The 20,847-nt window shown below is 36.1% G+C and overlaps 1 long non-coding RNA gene across 1 annotated transcript; it reads right to left on the bottom strand.

Annotated features, from left to right (window-relative positions):
* Window positions 1-512: 512 nt before the first annotated feature.
* On the bottom strand, window positions 513-16,416 carry LOC114405446. The gene is made up of 3 exons (XR_003665226.1): window positions 16,403-16,416; window positions 15,619-15,620; window positions 513-589 (listed from the first exon to the last, which is right to left on the bottom strand). It is a non-coding gene; the product is annotated as an uncharacterized LOC114405446 (long non-coding RNA).
* Window positions 16,417-20,847: the final 4,431 nt, after the last annotated feature.

The following is a 20,847-nucleotide window of genomic DNA, read 5'->3' as shown; positions in this document are numbered from 1 at the left end:
TTACACTAACTATGAGGTTTTGTGAAATTACACAAACTTCCTAGTTTTCATTTCCTTTTCCCTCTTGAGGTGCGGTTTGGTGTTTGGTTAGATGAACTGGGTGGGTGGGAAACCTTTTAAACTACTGGATCTGTACAATTCTTATCCTCCTCCCTTCATTTATAATTATTTGGTTGGTGATTTTCGAAAGATGCTTCCAATTTTGTGCCCTCAAAAGTGTACAATTAGGCTGTAAATTTGACTCATTTTAGTATAGTTTTAATGCTGTTGTTTCACATTAAACAGTACTCATTTAGTTAAGTTGATATCCTAGGACATTGTATATCTCTTGGGCTGGAAGAAAATTAAATTAATGAAGGTGGTGTTACTTGTCATCAGAGTACTTGGCCTGGGACTTTGTGGCTGGTGGCAGGAATGTATTGGCCTCCATCTCCATAAGAAGCTATAGTTGCTGCATTACTTGTGATCAATTGTATGCTTTTCTACTCTTGTAACTAATGCTTCTACTTTTCTTTTATGTGCTCTTTGAATGATGTGTTTTTTTTTCCTTCAAGTAATGTTTGGCTTGCTCTGCCTAGCATATGCATTACTTGTGCCGTGTTAGCAAACAACCTGTAAGTATATTTATTTATTAACAAGTGATTAATTGAATTTGATTATATATATACTATCTTGAAAGATTACTCAAATTTGAAAATTTTGGGTACATGCCATGATGATTTGATGCTCCTACAAGTGAATAAAGAGTGTGCACAATTTTAATAGGAAACTTACTTGTGGTTTTTGAAGCAAATCTGTAGGTTACAAAAGGAAATATTACAGTGCTACTTGTTATTGGCAATAGAAAAAAAAAAACTAGCTTTGAAGTACAACTATGTTTACAGAATGGTATCATCAGCCTTCTTTTAGAATCTGCACTCTGTCCTAATGCCAATGCTATGGACAAGTTTGAAAGTATATATATTGTGCTTCCTATGTTTGTTGTACATCTCTAAAACACTTGTGTTGCAACTTTGACAGTGATAGTGGACAATTGTGTGCAATAAAAGAAGTCAGGGTTGTCTGTGATGACCAATCATCAAAAGAGTGCCTCAAACAACTTAATCAGGTAATTCTATTATTTTTAAAGTTTTATGCATGTTGCCTTAAGCCTTCAATACTGTTGCCTTAAGTCTTCATTTGTTTTAGAGGGGCTAACATTCTAGTTGATCCTAATGGTGAAATCAAGCTGACAGACTTTGGAATGGCTAAACATGTAAGTTTATTTGCTTTTAGAGAATGAATTACTTTTGCTTACTTGAAAAGTTTTTGCTTCTGGTAAAATAAATTGCTTTATTGTTATACACTTGTATTTTAATTAAAGTATGTTAATAGGTTACATTTTGATTTTAAGATAATTTTTAGTTATAATTTATTAATTTATTTTAATTAAAAAAATAAGAAAGTATAACTTAACAAATCTTATAAACATTTATTTGTTAGGTCAGAAATTATATTTGTTTTCCAATCAATTGAATTAAAAACTAATCACGGTAAAAATTAAATACACATTTTTTTCACTAATTAAATCATTCTCTCCGGTATGATTATATTACTATAATTCAATTTCAAAAATTTACACAAACAATTAAAGGAATATATAATATTTTTTGAAATATTATTTGTGGATTTTCCTTTTGGGTGATGGGCCTGCTTGTGACTTGTGTTCATTGGATCAAAGGCCCCCGTCAAACATGATTGAGTTGAGCTATTAGCAGTATGTGTATGGCTATTATTTGTGTACGGCTATTATTTGGTTTTCCTCTTGTGTATTTGTGTATGGCTATTATTTCTTTGTTAATTAATCAAATGCACAAGCTATTAATAGTTTTAGTATTGTGAATTTGGTTTTCCTCTGCTTGTGTATTTGTGTATGGCCATTATTTCCTTGTTATTTAATCAGATGCACAAGCTATTAATAGTTTCAGTATTGTTTCTATTCTTTTCTTTTACATAAGTACGTAACCTTATGGCTGGGGCCAAATTGGTATATAACCTCTCCTCCATTACAAGTGATGAAAAGAAAAAAAAAGTTGGATTAATTAGGATTTTAGTCCCTCAAATTTTAATTTTTGGTCCTTCAAGTTTTTTTGGGTAATTTTCAGTCTTTCCTCAATTTTTCTTAGTATTTTTAGTTCCTCTAAATTTTTTTCTATTTTTAGTTCCTTGTTTATTTTTATTTCTTAAAATTAATTCATGTTTTGTCTATTTTTAGCCCCTTATTTATTTTATATTTGAGAGTAATTTTGAACAATAAAAATAAATGAGGGATTAAAAATAGACAAAAAATTTAGAGGGACTAAAAGTGATGTCAAAAAAATTAATAAAAGACTAAAAGTTATTATAAAAAATTTGAGGGATTAAAAATTAGAAGCTAAAAAACTCGAGAGATAAAACTTAGGTAGAAGCTAAACTTTGTATTAAGTAGACAAATTCAATCATTTAACTTAATGTCCAACTTTTTTCCTTACTCAAAGTTAAAGTTTGTTTTAAAAATATATTTTGTCTTTGAAACTTTTTATGACTAATTAAGTACCCAGGCTAATGTTAAAAAAAAAATTAGGACAACTTTTATAATGTTTATTATTTTTATTACAAATAATATAACTAAATAAAAAGTTATTCTCCAAAATTGACCTTGGTTTGGATATGTTATAAATTTTTAACTCATGTTTTGTCTACCTGCAAATTCAAACCTTTTATTTTTTTAATTCACGTTTGATTCCACTTGCTACAATATAAAAACAGGAACATAAGATTAAGAGGGTCAAAGTTCAAAAGCGTATTCTGGGAAAAAGACTCAACAGGAGCACACAAAAGTAAAATAAGAGCACGGTGCCCAAACTAACGCTCTGTCTCTCTCTCTGCACGCTTATATTCACTTCCTCTTTAATTGATTCACCTTCCTTACTTTTATTTTCTTTCTCTGCTCTCTCTTTAATTTGTCTCTACGTTGAAGTGAATTGCTTCAAGTCCAAAAATGGAGCAGTATGAAATTCTTGAACACATTGGAAGAGGTTCCTTTGCTTCAGCTCTACTTGTCAGACACAGGCACGAAAACAAAAGGTGAGCCCACTCACTCTTATCGTGTTTGTCTCATGTTTCCTTATTCTCACTCACACTCATGAAAAACTTGCATATATATAATTTTTTTTCATTATTATGTTGTTATTTTTTGTGTTTGTAAAATTAGGTATGTCCTTAAGAAGATACGTCTTGCCCACCAGACTAACATAACTCATAGATTTGCTTACCAGGAGGTAATACTAACACTAACACCACCTTTTTAGGTTTTATTCTTTATATTATTCACTATTGCATTTCATTTTTAATATTTGTTGCTTTATGTTTTAAAATGCGGAATGGGGTGCTTACTTTTTTTCTTTCTATGCTAACTAAGGGTGCATTTCATTATGTTGGTTAATTTATATATAAATAGGCACCGATGTATGAATATGTTTAGAAAATAAAGCTTTCTACATCGGTCGTAAAAGGACCGATGTAGAACATGTGATAAACAAAGTCGTTTATCTGCAGGGAGCGATGTAGAAATCATAACTTTCTACATCGGTCATAAAAGGACCGTCGTAGATCACATCATAAAAGAAGTCGTGTCTACAACACCACCGATGTAGAAAATCACGTGTTTCTAAGACGGTCCTTTTACGACCGTCGTAGAAATCCGCCCTCTACAACGACACTCGTTTCAAAGACGGGCGTCCACCCGTCTTTGAAATACGTTTTCCACCGATGTAAAATGAGATTTTTCTAGTAGTGACTCCGAAGTGCTAACCAATATAACTATTATTTGGTTAAAATACAAAATATGTAGCTGACAATAATGGTGGTAGCCTTTCATCCAAAATGGCCGTAAGTGACAAGGAATAAGGTGTAAGAAGAAACATGCAAAGTTTTATACAATGTTAAAATTATGAATCTATTTTATTTTGTTTGTGATTTAATTTTCCTCTGTTGCTTAGTATACAAATTAAATTTGAGATTGATGTGTGTAGGTTTTTATTGGAATCCGTGGAAAAGGTGCCTTTAAGAGCGTGAATCCCATAAAAGGTGTGTCATCTGTTCTTTATATTTTGAATGATTGTCGTTAATTTAAATGTTATGATTATGCATTGAAATTTCACAGTATCGTGATAAATTGAGTGAATCGGCTTTCTTGTTGCAACTGAGGTATGTCAAACCTGTTATAGTTGACAATGTCAAATGTATTTTTCTTTTCATTTTTTGCTTCAATCAAGGGTATTTCCCTCTCTCTTCTTATTATGCACTTGTGTTGATAACACATGGAAGTGAAAAATATACTTTGCTGCATTGTGCTTGAGTGTGTATTGTTTTATAAGGCCATAATAGCAGACATTGTACCTTAGTGTGTATTTTTTACTGCATGTTTTGATTATTTCCCCCATTGACCTTACAGATTATATATGCTCTTGAGAATTGGTTAACTCTTATCATGTTACCAGTGTAATCAAGTCGACATTTTTCTATACTATAGCACTGCATCACCAAACTCCTTCTGGTTGTAAGTCATCATCTTCCGAGGTATGTATTTATTTGTGACACTGTTGTGCTTATTACATGCTTGTTGATACATGAGTATTGTTTTATATTGGTAGTTACATGCATTGTGAGTGAACCTTAGTTTCCCATTTGAGACTCAATACATTGATTAATATAGACAGTTTGAATTAATTGATGTATTGAGTCTTGAATTGTCCGTTTGGACTGTTTGCGGAGACTTATTTTTATAGTTGATTCATACATATAGGTAAATTCTCTTTTCTAAGATTTGAAGAAATTTCAGTATAGTGCATTTCAATTTGTTCTTTGGGTGCATACTTGACTGCGGTGGATGTGGAACATGTCACCGCTTTCATGTTGTGTTCCTGGAGATCAATGCGAAATGCTGTCGAAATTTCGTCAAATCTACAAAAAGAGAGTAAACCTTTACGTATGAATCTACTATAAAAATGTCTTCCTGAATGGGATAGGGCCACACCAATAATGAAAAAGAGTGAGGTTATCATGCATGACAAATAACTCAATGAAGTGTGACATTAAAGGGAAAACATGGATCGAAGTTGGATGAAAGCATCACGCATCAGTGACAAATATCAACACGGGGTTGATCAATTCTTTCAATTTACTAAGCGTAATGCACAAAGTTTGGGGGTAAATTTTTCTGTCCATGTGTCAAATGTGTGAACGGGAGACATCACTTATATGTGACAGGATCATTCCGAATTACACAAAATGGATATGGCATGGGGAATTGCAAGACATGCCAACAGTTTTTCGAACTGAGCCAGTTGATCAAGACATCGGAGATTGTATAGAAGACATGATTTGCGATCTTGGACATGAATGTTTTCAACAAGCACATGCACCTTTGTATAAGAAAATAGAAAGTGATTCGATGAAGTCATTGTATGAGGGATACACAAGTTTTACAAGGTTGTCAGCGGTGTTAGCTTTGGTGAGCTTGAAGGCTAGATTTCGGTGGAGTGACAAAATTTTCACTGAATTTCTTGTGTTATTGAAGAAAATGCTTCCTAAAGACAACACACTGCCGAAGAATCAGTATGAGGCGAAGAAGATTTTGTCTTGTGGTAATGGAATACCAAAAAAATCCATGCATGCCCTAATGATTGCACATTGTACAAAAATCAGTTTGTAGAAGTGCGTAAGTGCCCCACATGTGGGGCATCACAGTACAAAGTCAAGGATGACAAATGTATTGATGATGTAACCATAAACAGTAGTTGTCTAGCAAAGGTGTGTTCGTATCTTCCAATAATACCAAGGTTTAAGCAATTGTTTGCTAATCAACATGATGTAAAAAACATGACATGGCATGCAGATGGCAGAAAAAGTGATGGATTGCTTCGACATTCGGTTGATTCTCTGCAGTGGAAGACAATTGATCGTTTGTATCCACATTTTAGGGAGGAGCCAAGAAACCTAAGGCTTGGTCTTGCTTCAGACGGAATGAATCCTTTTGGTAACTTAAGCACAAACCATAGTTCATGGCCTGTTTTGCTGATGATTTACAACCTACCTCCTTGGTTGTGCATTAAGCGAAAATACATTATGCTTTGTATGATGATAGCAGATCCAAGGCAGCCAGGGAATGATATTGATGTGTATTTCACTTTGTTGATTGAAGACTTGAGAAATTTGTGGGAAGTGGGGTTGATGTGTGAGATGGGAATCTGCAGCAAACCTTTAGGTTGCATGCAATGGTTTTTTGTACCATTAATGACTATCCAGCATATGGAAATTTAAGTGGTTATAGTGTCAAAGGCCATCACACATGCCCTATATGTGAGAAAAATATGAGCTTCTTCCAACTAATACATGGAAAGAAGACAGTATGCCCAAGGCATCAAATATTTCTCAAAAATTATCATCCATATCTGTGATTGAAGAAAGCTTTTAATGGATCTCAGGAAAATGAGAGTGCTCCGAAACCATTAGATGGCAAAGAAGTTTATGATCAGGTAAAGGACATCATAACATAACTATCTTTGGGAAGAAAGGGTCAATATTCTTTGATCTTCCATACTGGTCTGATCTTGATGTTAGATATTGTATAGACGTCGTGCATGTGAAGAAAAATGTTTGTGATAGTTTAATTGACACCCTTCTTAACATTAAAGGCAAGACAAAGGATGGTTTAAAGTGTCACCAAGACTTGGTTGAGATGGATATACGAGAGCAGTTGCATCCAATCTCACAAGGTCTATGAACATATATAACCCCAGCATGTCACACAATGTCAACAATGTTGTCATAATGACTCGGTAGGAGGCCTCACAAGCGCATATATATATATATATATATATATATATATATATATATATATATATATATATATATGTATGTATGTATTAAACAACACAATAGAGGTGATTCCATACATAGATATTCACAAAAAAGAAACTCACAGCAACGAACCTAGATGAACATGATGAGGGTTTTGTAAGAGCACAATAGAAGTTTCATTAACTGGTTTAGAGAAACAATATTTGTTGATGACTGTGCTTTCAAAACATTAAGATTGTTAGCTATTGGGCCAAATCTCAATGTACCCACTTGGAAAGGCTATGATATCAACACTTATTCCTTCTACACCAAGTCCCAAGATGATAAAAGTTCGGTGCAGAATAGTGGGGTGATTGTTGATGCTGATTCTGATCACTTTTGAAGTGCATTATACAAGAATCCCATTCGAGCATCCATGTCGTACTTTGGAGTGATTGAACAAATTTGGGAGCTTGATTACAGTGAATTTAGAGTGCCTGTTTTTAAGTGTAACTGGGTCAATGCCAATGCCGGTGTCTGTCAAGATCAATTGGGATTTACTTTAGTAGACCTAAATAAGGTGGCTTACATGGAAAAACCTTTCATTATGGGAGAACAAGCCAGACAAGTGTTTTACGTCTAAGATCCATGTGATTCAAGATTTTTAGTGGTTCTACAAGGAAGACCAAGTGGTTTCAATCACCCACATGATGATTCAACTCTTGACATTTGTGCAACACCAACTTTTTCCATAAGAATGCCTTCTATAAATGAGTCACACGATGTTGATTATGTACAAAAAATTTTAATGATCATGATGAAAGCTTATGGGAGAACATTCCGACTTAACTGCATTCTATGAAAGTAATGTACAACTTATTGTGTCAATTGTTTTGTAGTTTATTAATGTTCATATTTCTAGTTTATTACGTATATGTTATTTGTAAGTCCTTATGACTAATGAATTTTGTTTTATTTTCAAAGGCTTATGGGAACACCACCAGGGTCCCCTCCGTAGTCAGATGTTCAGTTTGAGGCTATGTCTAGGAATACTAGACAATCCGCATAGCTAAGAAGGTTGACTTTAAGAACCTTGGATCAACCCAGACCTACGGTAAACGTCGATGCTGCTACTGGACGAGGATTGGGCCCCCATAAAGAGAAGTTCCATAACTATCTGGGGTGGTAGCTAGAGAAAAGATTCCAATTGTACATAACAATTGGAAAGATGTACCAGAATTGCTAAAGGACCTAGTATGGGATGACATTTTGGTAAGTGACGTTAACATTGAAGTGTAGTTTTTTTTTTCTGGTAACAAAAGTTGAAAACTTTGAAATTATGCAACTATTACAAAACAATCTGTTATGTAGGCCAAATTTGATATCCCAAAAGCACCGAATGCGAAGAAAAAGGTCATGTAAACTATGGCCACTAGATGGAGGCAATTTAAATCTTCCCTCACCACCAAATTTGGTTATGCTAACTTTGAGGGGCAACATAAATATGATCCTTCAGTAAAATATGGTCTAGATCCATAAACTTGGGCGGAATTTGCTGCAACCCGCAAAACCCCTAATGGGAAGGTTAGATGTTCATGTGTTTGACTTTAATTGTGTATTTGTCATCATCATGCCATTTGAATTGGTTTGATTCGAATAATATATGCTACATGACAGGGAATCAGGAAAAAGATGCAAGAAATTCAAAAATACAATGACTGCTCCCATTTACTGTCTCGTGGGGGATATGATTTGCTTGAAAAAAAGCTATTAGATGAGAAAATTACGAAAAGAGAACAGGATGCAATGATGACTGAGAATACATCACAGATTGATGACCCCCATCTCCCATTGAAAGACATGTTAAGTGGAAGTTGGCACACACAAAGCGATATGGGCAAATGACATCTCAGGCGACACAAGAAATATTTGATAAAATTGTTAGTTTGTGTTTTACATAATTACAATTACTTGTTTTTCTATTAATTGCGAGTTTGTGTTTTACATATAATTACAATTACTTGTTTTTCAATTAATAACGACCTAACTTGATGGTTTTCTATATAGTGCTTCATAAAGGACTCGTTAGCAGAACAGATGACATAAGGTACGTTTGTCCTGCATGGTCGTGACGACATACTTAACACTGTCATTGGGCGACCGGATCATGGAGGTCATGTTCGTGCAGTGGGGTCTGGTGTGACAATAACACAATACTATGGAAGGGCATCATGTGCCTCCAACAGCTCATCCATATCCATCACCCAACAATAGTTGGTTGAAATAATAGGAAGCCTTAAGGAAGAGTGGAGGAATGAGATTAAGGAAGAAGTCAAGAATGAGATTGGAGAAGATAACAAAAAAAGTCTAGAGATATTGAAATAGGAGTTGAAGGAGGCCATCAAAATTGAGATGTCGCAAAGGGGATCACAATTCTCACCCTTGATTGAGCCAGATATACATGTGTTAGGTGCACGCGTGAGCATAAAGGGAAGCAATGCTGAAACTGCTGTGAACCCATCCGAGGAAGAAAATGTTGCTCATGTGCCGACTATGGGGTTGTATGTGCAACGTCAACATTCTACACACTTGGTGGCCTTGGGAAAAATATGCGAAGGAGGGTCTACCATACATAGCATAACGTATGCAAATGATGTCGTAAGGGTTAGTGTTGAAAAAGTTATTGACGGTGATGTTGAAGTCCCATTGCCGACGTCAGAAATTCAGTATGTCAAGCAAGCCCTTCTCATATTCAGTGCATGGTCGACACCTCTTGTAAAACTGATATCAGATGAGGTAATTTTGATTTTGTGTAACATATTTTAATACATTCATGCATATATATAAATTAGTTACTAACATTAGTTTAATTATTGTTTTCGTTGACCATATAGGATTCAGCTATTACTCAAAATAAAGTAACTGAAGCTGTTCAAAGGTTGAATGATGTTGCTATAGATGACCCCTTGTGTGAGTTGATTAAGAGTCTGTACGACATTTACGAGAAGCCTGTTCAGTTGTTGTGGGATGTTACTAAATTTGGGATTCCAAATGTAGATGCATCCTTGTTCTTAACATATGCTGATGTCAATGAAATAATATCAAGTGACAAATGTTTGAACATAGTTATACTATAGTTGTGGATTAAGTAAGTAAATTCCATATCATTGACTAATAAATCCATATCCGTGTGCTATATACACCATGTTAACTTTTATTTTCATATGTTCAAAATAGGTTTATGAATGAGTGGAGTTATAGCTTAGGTCATGGTTCAGTGTATGGAATCCTTGAGCCTTAGTCGATACACAATGCAGAGGATAGAAGTGGTCAATGTCAAGATTACATTGAAAGATGGGTTAAGGAATCCCAACGAGAGGTCTACTCAGGAGCTTATTTGAATCAATAAGTAGTATTTATGATATCCCTATATAGAATGTTTGTGTTATTGATACATAACTATTGTGTCAAACTCAGGGCCCATCGGTAGCTGGTTGTTTTGTGTCCTACAACAATGTTGCCGTGTGGTTTTGTTCATTGCGTAAGAAGCCTGATGTTCATATCAAAGCTACAATAACAAGTTAAGTTTTATATTTTAAGTCATTTAATGTATTTTAAACGTGGATACGTAAATAGTTTTTTTAGTTTAACTCATTTGTTTTTATCTAGGTGTGAATAAGGTGTAAACTATGAAGGAACAACTCTTATGAGTGACACTATAAAATTACAAAAAATGATTATTTAATAAAATTTAAGAGGAAATATTAGGATTGCAAGAAATCAATTAGGTTTTATGTAAGGAAGGTCTCAAAGAGAAGTTGTTTATCTTTTATGGGTGTTGATTGAAAGGTATTGAAAGTAAAGAAGATATATACACAAGGTTTTAATTGACCTGGAGAAAAGATATGATTGAATTACAAGAGAAGTGTTGTCAAAGACTTCCCAAGAAAAAAAAGGTCTTTGTGTGGCTTATATTTAGACTATACAAAACCTGTATTATGAGGTGCCTATTGATGTGGGAACTCCAAAAGACAAGATTGGGGACTTTCTTACAAAAATAGAATTGGATGAAGGCTCAACCTTGAACTCTTACTCGTTTAATTTAGTCTTGAATGTTCTTACTGAGGGCATACAAAAGATCATCCCTAATAGTATGTTTTGTCACGAATGATATAATTTTGATTGAAGAATCAAGGAAAGAAGTTAACCATAAATTTGAACTTTGGAGACAAACTTTGCAATTAAAAAGTTTTAGCTTGAGTGGAAGTAAGATAGACTACATGCTTTACAATTTTAGCAAGGAATAAGAGGAAAATGAATTGGAGGTGAAAGTGGATAAGTATGGAATTCTAATAAGATTCTAAAAGTTTAAATATAGAAGATCTATTACAAAATGATGGTGAATAAAGAGAATGTCACACAAATAATACAAGATAGATAGTTAAAATGAAGAATGAAAGTTTTGTTGTAATACTAAACCCTAGATATATACTATATGGAAGTGTGTATTAGGCTTTAAAGGACAAGATAAACAAGTGAGAGTGGAATAAATGAGAAAGTTAACATGAACGTGAAAGGATTGCATACATAGAGATGTTGATATGTCATCAATTGAACTTAGTTACTAATGGTTGCTTTGAGTGTTATTTATTAAGATAAGATATATTTAGAAGCATAGTACAGGTGTGAAGAATAGGCCTAAAGTTGAAGCTTTATATGACATAGATTCTACAATCAGAAGTAGGACTATGTACCACAAGAAGAGATGTTCTAAAGATGGAAAGGTACATAGTCATGTTTTTTGGGTCAAAGTTTAGATATTAGAAGCTGTGTATAATCATAGGCATGATGTTGGGGGTCGCTTAAGTCAAGGATTAGATATCAGAAGTTACACATGGCTTAAGGATCCTCATAAGTTGTGTTTCAAGTTGGAACATGATGATAGACATGTCTCAATCTCCGAAAGCACACACTAGCTAGAACATGCATTAGTGTTTGTACAATACTAATTATGAAGTTGTAAGTTCCTTGTGATTCTTGATTATATCCAAGTCATCGAAACCCAAGAAATATAATTTTCATAGTCAGAGAACCGACAACCAAGTAGAAAGGAGATTGCAGCATAGTGCACTACACTAACAGTACATCTACTGAAGAAATGCTGCAAAAACAATCTCCAAATGCATACCACAATGGTGAATCTAGCAAGCACCGTGCATTATTTAGACACATGCATCGATGCATTGTACAACTCTTATTAATTACTATCTTCGGTCTAATATATAAAAAATAATTATTTAATTCATCAAGATCAATAAAACTAATTAGATTGATTAATTTGTCTTAAATTTTAATTTTATCTCAAGACTATCCATGAAAATAATTTACAAATTTCTTTATAATTTAATTGTTTAGTGCACTTCCTTTACAACATTTCATTAGGAGTAGTAATAGACTGATTGGTCATAGGTGGAATGATTGATTTTAATTTGTGTTTATTATGATGAATCTTGTCAATGCAATTGGATTTTAGCTAGATTACTATGAATTAAAGTGACTCTAGGTATAGAACTTCTTGCACGTATTCTTGTGGATTTTTTAACTTAATACTTGAGTTGATCCTTATGGGTCGGAGGATTTAAGGTATTTGGATTATTTCAAAAGGGCTAAATTAAATTCCAAGGAATTGGACTTAGTCTATCTATTTAAGCTAATATGAACTTCATTGATTGTGAATGATTGGTGTTGGATTGATTGAAATTTTTGAAGGAATACCACTGAGTGATTCAAGTCTTAGCCACTTCCACATTCCATTCTTCACATTAAAAATTGAAAAACTATGAAAGCTAAAATGATATGTATATATATTTACTTTCTTTTACTACACTAGATTATTCCGCCTTCAACCAATATTTTTCGTCCAAAAATTAGTGTTAGCAATAGTTTATAATTGTCCACAATCCTCATTGTAAACAATATATATTTTTATAAGATTATTACTCGTTTGACCAGTAAATTTGTTTATAGATTAAATTCTGTATTTTTAGCACAACGTGCAAGTTTCACAGTTAGTTTAGGATACATTGCTTTGGAAAGGAAAATGACTTAGGAATGGTTTGAACATAGAAAATTGTTGTGCAAAACACTCAAGGTAGCACGTCTCTCAAAAGAGATTTTATTATTTCCAACAAACTACTTAACAACCCACAATAAAGTAGATGAAATTAATCAAGTCTGACCTCTATTTCAATGCCATGGAGGATATCAACATTGATTGTCTCTAACGAGTCTTACACAAATGAATGTAGACCCACACCCATTAGTTGATCAAATTATGGTTATAAAGTAAAATCAAATGCAAAGTTAACATGAAGCCACTGATCAACCATTTGGAAGGACGAAATTTGTAACACCCATATATATATATATATATATATATATATATATATATATATATATATATATATATATATATAGTAATTATATTTTAATGTTTGGTTATTTTGTTGTGTTATTTTATCAGTAATTATTTTCAAGGAGGTTAATTTAGTTCATAGAGGGGTGTGGGTAGATAAGAATCTAGCTTCTCAAATAAGCCTCTCGAAAAAGCTTATCCAAGAAGCCACGAGGAAGCTTCTCGAGGAAGTCTCTTAATGAAGCTTCTCAAGGAAGCTACATGAAGCTGTCTCTGTCTCAGTAAAAACGCTTCCCAGCCTTCGTTAACCATTGGGATCTTTGAGAAGGCGTCTAGAGTGTGCGTGATGTTTGTTTCCGAGAGCATTAGTCACTTGTGCGTTTTGAGCCTTGTAGTCCAAGTAGCTTTGGAAAAACGCCATTTCCTTCTCCTTCTTTCTTCAAAAACCATTTTCAATGTTCCAAGCTCTTTCTCCATCACCCACAACCACCAGTAGCCACCATAAACCGCCATTGTTCTCCGTTGAAACCCCACACCGAGAGGAACCCTTCAACCAAAGCGGAATCTTCCAAACTTGCCTCGCAGTTTCAGTTGAGAACAAAGCCCGATCTGACTTTTGTAGTTTTCCTTGAGGTATCCATGGTTCTATGCTTCTTTCTTATTAGTTTCATCTTACCTTTGCATCATTTTGAGTTTGGAAACCGCCATTGTAAGTTTTGCGCTTCCTTTGAAAAATCCTAGAGAAAGAGACTTTGTAAACGTTATCTTTTCATGAAATGGGTGTTATTTTCATGACCTTCACTGAACCCCGATCGCATTGGCATGATCAGAATTTCAAAATGATGTCCCTTTGTAAAACCTGAAATGCTCTCAACCCTTTCATGTAGTGACGTGGGTGTTTGACCCAGAGCATTGTTATTAGCTTTGTTTTCTGAAATCCATATTAAGTCTCCTTCATTTTGGTATGGTAGAGGCTTACGTGGAACTGACGAGTGGGGATGAAAAAGAAATCTCCAAGTGACGTGACGAGGAACCCGTGGGTAGCTCACAATTGGTGAGGGGAGTTTATTATAAAATTTACCATTTTAACACCATAGTTAAGGTCAGGGAACTTAGCTATGAGAATAATTGCTTGTCCCTGTTGTATGTTGATTTTTCCTTTATAGAAAACGATGTTTTTTAACTGATGGGATGCAATATAATTGTCCTTGATGTGCATGCCGGTTTTCCAAGAGAAATAATGTTTTTAACTAATGGGATGCGATATAATTGTTATTGATATGCATGCTGGATTTTAGGAAAAAAACTATGTTTTAACGAATGGGATGCGATATATATTTATTGTGATGAATGAAATTGGTGTCTTTATTTGATTTGTGTTGTTTGAAGACCTGGGGAGTGTAAATCTCAAGCATGAAAGAAATATATATGTGCGGAATGCGATTTATTATGATGTTGCTATTGAGGGTTTTAATTGATATGTCATGATGATGATAATTATGATGATATTGATTTGAGATGACGTTGTTAATAAAGACTATGTCAACATGAATTGATGTTATTGTTGATGATTATGTGAATATAAAATGAGGTTGTTGTTGTTGTTGATAACGTCATTGAGACGAGATGATGTCTATGTTGAGAATGATATGAAAATGGAATGTTGATTGATGTTGGAAATGCATTGGCATGTGCATGTTGTGTATGTTAATGGGGGGGTGCATTGACCTTGTCAGACGACCCATTCGTGGGGGACTAGTATGGTTAAAGAATCTAAGTATTCGCTACGGGGATGCTTAGGAGCTTTAATTTGTCCATGGTCATTGCACTTGATGGTGCCCATGTTCGATACGTTGGATGTTGTGTATGTTCGTGGGGGGCGAAGTGCATTGACCTTGTCGGATGGCCCATTCATGGGGGACAAGTGTGGTTAAAGAATCTAAGCATTTCTGAGGGGATGCTTAGGCGCTTTAATTGGTCCATGGTCATTGGCACTTGCTTATGGCCACGTTCATACGTCGTGTATAGTGTATGTTCATGAGGGGTGCTTTGACCTTGTCGGATGGCCCATTCGTGGGGGACTAGTGTGGTGAAAGAATCTAAGCATTCGTTTTAGGGAAACACTTTCAAAACCAACACATAAAAAGGAATTGTGCTTTCCATTCATCATAGTGCCAAAAATCTCAGCATTTGAAGCAATAAACTTCTTGTAGGGTAAATCTCCCCTAGAGAAAATCATGCCTGGGGAAGATGGGAAACTTTGAAAGGAGTTTTTCTGAGAGTTGGGAGCTCGTATCCATCAACCGGTCATGATAGGCTCAAAGAGACTATTCTATTAGTACTCCTAAATTGTACTATTAAAGATACAAAGAAAAGCTAATAAAATAAACTTTGTTTTTCTTCATTGATGATTCATTACACAAAACATACCCTATGTTAAATAGGGATTCATAAGAACTATCAACCATACAGGTGTAATCATCTAACAATTTTCGGAAATTAAGGTAAAACTAAATAAGACCAAAAGGATAATATCTAAGTCTTCTAACCTATATGGACCTCTCTAGACTAATTCCTATAATTGTCTAACGGGTTTACTTGGCCCTTGTCCTCAAGGTCCTTAGGAAGTGGACTTTGTCTTGGGCTCTTTTTTTCTTTGAATGGTTGGAGAATGATAAGGAATTTTAGTGGTATGAATATGGAAGGGTTTGGAAAAAATTTAACTTGGAGTTGAGAGGAGCTACGTTAGTTTAGGGGTGTGTAAAAAAGGGTAGTGAGAAATTGGGCTTTAGAGGAGTTGTGAGGTACCATAGGAGATGCATTAGTGGGCGATGTGGATGTTTTGAAAATTCAAAGCATGAAAAGGGTGCGGGGAGGTTTGAATGGAGGGTTGGGAGTGAAAGGTAGAAGAATGGTATTGTATCCTATGGTTTAGAATAAATGATAAGAAAAGTAGAAAGGATGACTCAAGAGAAAGTAGGATAGGTTGGTGCACTATAAAGGCAACGCATGGCACTTGTAGGGTGAATAAAAAAAAATGCACGTATGAATCAAGGTAGAGATGGAAGGAAAAGAATCAAAGGTGTGGGTAACATCTAGCAATGAGAAACATCGTTGGCTATGGACGAGTGAGATTGTTGGAAGACAATAGTCGTGGATGACGGGGATTGATGTGGGGTATGCATAAGTGTGCATAGAGGCAACATAACAGTTAGCAAATGCAAATCAGTATGCATTTGAAGGAAAACACAAACCATTGTGCTTTTCTTAGAGAACACATGGGTGAGAAAGGGTTTGTGGAGATGGAACCATTCGGCGATGGCAATGACTATGGTTGTGACCATGATGGTCTCCTCTACACGCTCAACGAGAGTCTGATCAAACACATGGAAGGTGGTGAAAAAAGATGTGACTCCTATGAAGATGAGAAATAATGTAAAATTGATCTCGTTGTGATCATGGACAACATTGTAGAGGATAACAACAATAACAAATTGAAGGGTGATGGTGACGACAATGTTGAGGATGACATCAACGAATATGACCATGACAGTTTCTCGTACGAGGAGGAATGTGCACATAGTGGGTGAGTTGATAGGAAGTGTGACCTCAATGCATATGAGGAAATTTGTGAAATTGACCTTGATGACATTGTAGACAGGATTGCAGAAGTAGGGGACAACATGGGTGTGAGTGTAGAGGATGCCAGTGGCGACACGGATGGGTTTGTGGTAGACGATGGTGATGACGTGGAAGAGTTTGTGGAGGACAGTGACAATGATTGCATGATGAAGTTTTTTTGTTGTTGTGTAGGCGATTGGAGCGAGTGTATAGGTGTATTAACCTGTGAAGTAGATTTAGGTTGGGAGAACAATTGGTTAGTGTTGTGAGGGGTTGATTTATGTTAGATCCTGAAAGGGATTGTCGATGTGTTGTGTTGGGAGGATTTAGGGATGCCTTCGACTAAATTGGGGTAGTTGCCCAAAAATGTGCTCGATTAGGAAAACAAATAGAAGGTAGTTGGGCAATAGGGAAAAGGTTGGGTGGTGGTGGAGAAAAATGCTCCTGATGTTGTGTTGCTTGTATGGTGGAGGCAGGGGGGTTATAATATAGTGGCTATATTGTGAAAAAATGGTTTAGGGTAGTGAAGGTAGAAAGGTGTGGTTTTGGTTCTAGAAGAGGTGGGAAACGTGATAGTTAAATTTGAACTAAAGGGTTAAACTCATTAGGGTATATGAGGAAACTTTGTGATTGAGAGGATGGCAGTGGTTGTGGCCACTACAACAACTGAAATTCTGATACCAATGACAGATGTCGTACCGGATGTCACGACATCACGCTTCAGAACATGCAGATTATATTTGACAGTATGAATAGATTAAACAAGTAAATAACACAAGAGAATTGTTAACCCAGTTCGGTGCAACGTCACCTACATCTGGGGGCTACCAAGCCAGGGAGGAAATCCACTAAAATAGTGTTAGTTCGAAGATCTAACAGCCACTGTTTACAACCTTCTCACCTAACCACTACCCATGCAACCTCTACCTAAGAGCCACTCTTAGATATGAGAACCCCTCTCACTCCCTCTCAATCACTCTCCCGTGTTTACAAATAAATCAAAGACACACCAGAGATTACTCTCTGAACAATAGAGATCAACTCTACACACTCAGGTCCAACACTTGATGTTAGGGTAGCATCAAGGTGGCTCACAAAACACTCAAGTCCCAAAACTCACAAAATAACTCTTCAATCTCGAACTTGGTAGAAAACTCGTGCAGCCTTCATTGTTTATATAGCAGTGTGCGTATCTGGGCTGCAACAACTTGCGCTGGATAAGATCTATCATTCTCCTGAAAATCTGCACTTAAAGATCTAAAAGATAAAGTTTGATCTTTTAGTTTTTATCTTTAATCTTTAATCCCTGAACGAACTATTCAAGTTTGTAATTCGAACTTTAATTATCTTTTAATTCGTTCCTAAAGATAGATCGCCAAATCTGTTGCTAACTGCACATTAATCTGTTAAAGATATAACAGATTTATGTGTCCAGTATTTTCGGGTAGGATGTTCTGGACATCGTATCCGACATCGTGGATCCTGCAGCTTCAATTCTTCATTTGACATTTTATCTTGCCTTGTGCATTGTGCAGCCCAATCTGATTCCTTGACATAACGTTGGACATCATGTGCAGCAACTCCAGCTTTCCTTCATTGTCTAAGTGCTTATGTTTTAACAAAATTTTAGCCAATCTTTTAAAACTCAGTAAAGCTAAGCACTAACAATCTCCCCCTTTGGCAAATTTTGTCTAAAACATACTTAGACACTTCCTGAGCAGGTACGAGCAGTTATGCAAGTGGGATCAGCAACTTTCATTATCAGAGTAATCAAGCACAGCGGTATCTGTAGTGGCGACAGCAAAATTCTGCAAGTTGCAAGTCGTTTCCAGGATGTCAAGACATCTCACGTGACATCAGCTTTCTGCTCCCCCTGTCTCCATGCTCCTACTGCTGTGAAGCAGTTCACTGCGGCATCTTCTATCAGCTACTAGTTTCAGTAGCTTACATCATCATCAGATACGACTCCCCCTCAAAATCATATACCTACTACTCCCCCTCACAATCATAAATCATGCATAATATAATATATCCTACTATAGCCTACTAATTGCATAATATCCACTACTCCCCCTTTTTAGACAGAATTTGGCAAAAGTAGAATGCATGAAATTAATGTGCAAATAATACAGACCAATAACTAGTAAGAGTAACAGCAAAAATAAAGGTCTGATGGTCATGGGGTGGCATCAGAATCATCATCATCTGATTCTGTATCCTCTGCTGCATCTTCTTCTTCCTCAGCTGCTTCTTCTTCTTCCTCAGCTGCTTCTCCATCATCAATGCCACTGTCTGAGAGTCTTTTGATCAGGCGTTCCAGCTCCATTTTCTTCTCTGTGGTGGCTTTGATGGTTGCCTCCAGCACCTTGCATGTGTCCTTGAGTTCAGCAATCAAAGCATCCTTGGACACAGCACCTGAAGCAGCAGCTTTCCCAGATGTCGAGACAATGTCTGGGACATTTGTCCCCTCAAACAGTTTGTAATGCAGGGATAGAGGAGATTCTCTCTTCTTCACAGAGTCAATGTTGTTTAAGATATTGGGATGTTGACTCAACATAATGCCACACAATACAGTTGGGAAGGCAATGGGTAATTTGACAGCAAAAGATTCTGAATGCTTAATAGTTTGATCAAAAATATAGTTTCCAAAATTAAATTTGGACTCGGTTCCAACAGCATACAGAAATTTACCCAAACCTGTGGCAACAGTGGAAGTATGATTGGTGGGTACCCAATTGGCAGTGCCAATCCTATGCAGGATTGCATACTTCACACTTAGCTTCCCTGCAAAAAGCTTCCCTTTCTTTGGCCAATGCTGGACTTGCTTGGCAGTGATTTCCTTGGCAATTTGATGCTCAGAAACAGCAATATCCACCACTCCTTCAGTTGGTCTGCCCAGGTATTTGTTGATTACAGCAGGGGAGAATCTAACACATTTTCCTCTGACAAACACTTTCTGATACTCATCACTTTTTCTGTTTGTTATGTCAGAGGGAATGTTGACAATGAATTCCCTGACTAGACTTTCATAGCAATCTCCCAACTTGGTGACAGTTTTCAGCAGTCCAGCAGCCTTGATGAGGTCCATGATCTCCTTGCAATCCAAGGCATCTCTTCCCAGTTCTCTTTCTAAGGCAAGTCTGCGTTGATATACAAATTTCCACCTTTCAACATTGCCAATGGAGTGGAATGAAATGTTGTCCAATGGTGCATCAGGGACATTTCCAGGCACCTTTTTCCCTGATTTCTTGGCTCTCTTGATGTCGGGAACATCTAGTTCGACATCATCATCAGAATCAGATGAGGAAATTTCTTTCCTCTTCTTGGAAGGGATTGCAACTTTGCTCCATCTGGATGTGGTAGGAGTGATTGGTGTGCTCTTCTTCTGTGCCATAGTTTTGATTCGTCCAGACCTAGTAATGGGGGTTTTTCCCTTTCTGCTTTGTAATCTTTCTGCAATGCCAGGTGCCAACTTGTTGGCAATGGGTTCCTCATCAGATTCTACTTCTTCTAGGTCAATGAGGTCACTTGGAGCAGGTTCTGGTGCCCTCGGTGCAGGGGTCTCCTCTGTGACTTGATCCTCTTCCTCTGTTGATTTCTCTTCACTGGATGAAGAGAGGACTTCAGCATTCGGGGTGGAAGATGTCGGGACATCTTTATCAGCATCAGGGACAGAAGCATTTTTCAAAATGTTATTCACAAGACTGCGGATCTTCTTATCCATCTCCGTGTCTACTTCCCTAGGACTTGTTGCACAGCTAGGGTTTTCAGAAATCTTCACTCCCTGTTGTCTTTTAGGGACCAGTTTCTCAGGAACAGGGGCTGGACCAGGAATCATTTGTATGGGTTGGATATTGAATTCAGGTTGTTCCTGGCTTGATGGTGCTTTGGTGGATGACGGAGATGATGGTACAGAGGGTGAACCAGGAGCTGAAGTTTCTTTTGGTGAG

This window comes from Glycine soja, chromosome 3 (genome assembly GCF_004193775.1).
Source record: "Glycine soja cultivar W05 chromosome 3, ASM419377v2, whole genome shotgun sequence".
Taxonomy (NCBI): domain Eukaryota; kingdom Viridiplantae; phylum Streptophyta; class Magnoliopsida; order Fabales; family Fabaceae; genus Glycine; species Glycine soja.
This window is presented reverse-complemented; position numbering and strand designations above follow the sequence as displayed.